Source organism: Camelus ferus, chromosome 11, assembly GCF_009834535.1.
Source record: "Camelus ferus isolate YT-003-E chromosome 11, BCGSAC_Cfer_1.0, whole genome shotgun sequence".
In the NCBI taxonomy this organism is placed as follows: Eukaryota; Metazoa; Chordata; class Mammalia; order Artiodactyla; family Camelidae; genus Camelus; species Camelus ferus.
The window spans coordinates 28,784,379-28,787,392 of NC_045706.1; positions in this window are offsets into that span (position 1 = coordinate 28,784,379).

Below are 3,014 nucleotides of genomic sequence, written 5' to 3' on the forward strand. Positions count from 1 at the left end.
CCTGGGATCAAGCTAAGTGCTGGCTGATGGCTGTGGAGGACTCCTAGTCTAGGGGATGTTACCGCATCCACACTAATCCTGGGGCAGAGATTCAGGAGTACCAGAGCCCTGCCCTTCCCAGAGGAGAAGCTCCAAGAGACCACCCTGTACAATGGTCAGGCCATCTGGGCCCTTGCTAGAATCCCAAGCTGTGACTGTGGTCCCGGAGACAAGAAGATCTGATCCCCCTGAAATAACTCCACACCAACTGTTCCTTCTTTCAAGCATCATAGAGAAGGGAAGGTCCTTTACAGTGTCCACGGGCTATTCTCAGCTTGGGTCAGATGCCCTCCCTGCTCCCACAGTCTTCTGTGTCTCCTTGCCCAGAAGAGAACATGTTATCCTGGGTTGCAATGCTCTGATCCCTTGTGTGTACCTTCCACTGGACTGTAAATCCTACTGGGGCAGAAATCATGTAGGTTGTATTAACATCTAAATCCCCAGCACCTAACATAGCACCTTGTACAGCAGGCAACAGTAAATTTAGAATAAAGTAGAAATCAAATCTAACTTGGTGTTATTGTTAAGCTTTCATTCTCTTTGGATAACTATGATGTGAATCTTCTGCCATGTTCTCCCTTCTCTACCCTACAAGTTCCCACCTAAATGTCTCTTCAATGTGAGCAAGTAAAATGCAGTTGTAAAGGAGCCAGAATTCAACATCCAGACATTTATGAGCTGCGTGACCTTGGGTAAGTTATCAAACCTCTCTGTGCCTCAAACCACTCATCTGTGCAATGGGGGTTATAATGATTTCTATCTTGTAGGTGGTTGTAAGGACTAAATAATTACTTCAAAGAGTTCTGGCAGGCAGCAAGTGCTAAGAAGTGTTCATTGTCATTATAATAGTTCAGCCTTCTTGCCCCCTTCCCTCCCCTGTCCCCTCTGGTGTTCCCATACATTTGAGATGTATTTCTGTCAGAGTACATCCCACTGGCCTTTTGATTTCCCTAGACTCTTCCAAAAGTGGTGTCAGGTCCACAGAAGAACAGACCCAGGATCTCAGTGAGACTGGAAGAGTGTCCTGTAATGATTCCCAACAGAGGTTCTGGGTGACACCAGTCTCATGAAGTGTTCTCTGCAAAACCAAAATTTCTGTAGTGTATTAAGGGAAACCAGACAAACTTTATGTGTGTTAGAACATTAAAGACTTTGGGAAGCCTTGCAGTAAAGAAACCTGGTTAACTTTGTTGGCCCAGTGTATTCCCAACTTGCTTGTATTGTTTGTTTGTTTTCTAGAACACTTAGCGCACCTTGTTGAACACCATGAGTGATGACAGTTATGTACGCACTTAGCCTGGGGCTTGGCATGACAGCAGCCTGGTAACCACCTGCCACTCAGCAGGTGTGTGATCTTGGGCAAGTCACTTCACTTGTGGGATTCTCAGCTTCCGATTTATAAAACAGCAGTGACGGTGCCAACTTCATTGCATTGTAAGTGATGAATAAGACACCATGAACATAGCCACCTGGCTCAGGGTGGCTGAGGCTCGGTCCCTATCCTGCCCTCCCCTGGGTCTGCCATTCCCGGGTGCTGGAGACACGGCCCGTGGTCCTGGCTCAGGTGGGTGATGACAGCACACCTGGCCGCTGGCTGCCACACTCGGGCTTCTATGCAGTTGCTGCTTTTCTTCGTTTAATATTGATTGATTTTTCCACTTGGGGGAATACTTGTTATCCAAGTGATCAATCTTAGAGACCCTTACTGAGTGTGAGTGTCTGGGGCAAGAAAGAAAGGAGAGGGCTGCAGGTAGAGAAGAGAAGAGAAGTGGGCTTCCTGTCACCAATCATTATTTTTCTCCCCAGAAGTCCTGTTGTTCTTCCGTTTATGTGCATTAGAAAAAAGTCAGTTTGAGAGAGAAAACTTCTGCTTCCGGCAGTTTTATTTTCTTTAATATCAAAAGTCTTGTATCATCTACTCATTTCAAGCTGTAGCTCTGGGAACTCTGCCATCTTCAAATGTGCAGGCAGGGTTTTGTTTTGGTTTGGTTTCTTACCAGCTTCCTCTGCTGCCTGAACAGCTGTGTTTGGTTCTTGGCAGCAAGTGTTTTCTGGAGCTTAGAACTGCCTCCTTGGGAAAACTTGTAGAGTTTCTTGAATGACAAAAATCTTGGAAAATTTGCTTCTTGCCACTGAGAAGCAATCCATAGCTTTGTATCCTTGATGCCAATAAATGCAAGAAAATTAAATATTTTAGTTATAACTTGAGGTTTCACCTTCATCTACCAGGTGAGAAATGATGACAAGAGCAAGGGAATTGAGGGAACACAGCAGCTTACTTGTAACGTCTAGTCTTCCTTCAAAAATATTTATTCAAGTCCAGCTGTGCACAAAGCGGTGGGTCAAGGTGTCAGCGTCGAGCATGGAGGTGAGAAAGCACAGCTGTTTGCCTCGAGGGAGAGCCTGAATAGGAGAGCTGGGATTTTCCTGGCAAAGCCGGGGGAGCTGTTGAAGGTGTTCGAGCAAAGGCAGAATGTGATGAAAGGGAACCTCAGGAAAACCAGCCAGGCGGTAATGCGTGGAGCAAATCGGACAGGGAGAGAGAAGGGAAGGGACTGGGAGGCGGCTGGAACACGCCAGGCGGGAGGCAACCACAGACTGGGCCGGGACAGCCGGGGAGAATCTGCCCAGAGCCTGAAGTGCGTGGCAGGCCCTGGTGACCGTGCTGTTGGCCGCGGGTGGGTGGCCCGGGGCCAGCAATGGTTGCTGGGCACCCGGGGAAGCCCTCCAGTGCTGCCCGCACCCGGGGTTTCCCAATCCTTATCTCCAGCCCAGCCCGCTCCCTCCAATGCCTGGTGCATTTAGGTTCCTCTTACGGGTCTTACTCAAAATGCCTAAAACAGAACTCCTCATCCTCACACCCCAAACTGCTCCTCCACCTCTCTCCCCAGATCCTTCTCACTCTCTCCTTCTCACTTGGTGGTGTTTCCGAGGTAACCAGTAACATCACTATCCCCTCTGGATTGCAAACCAGA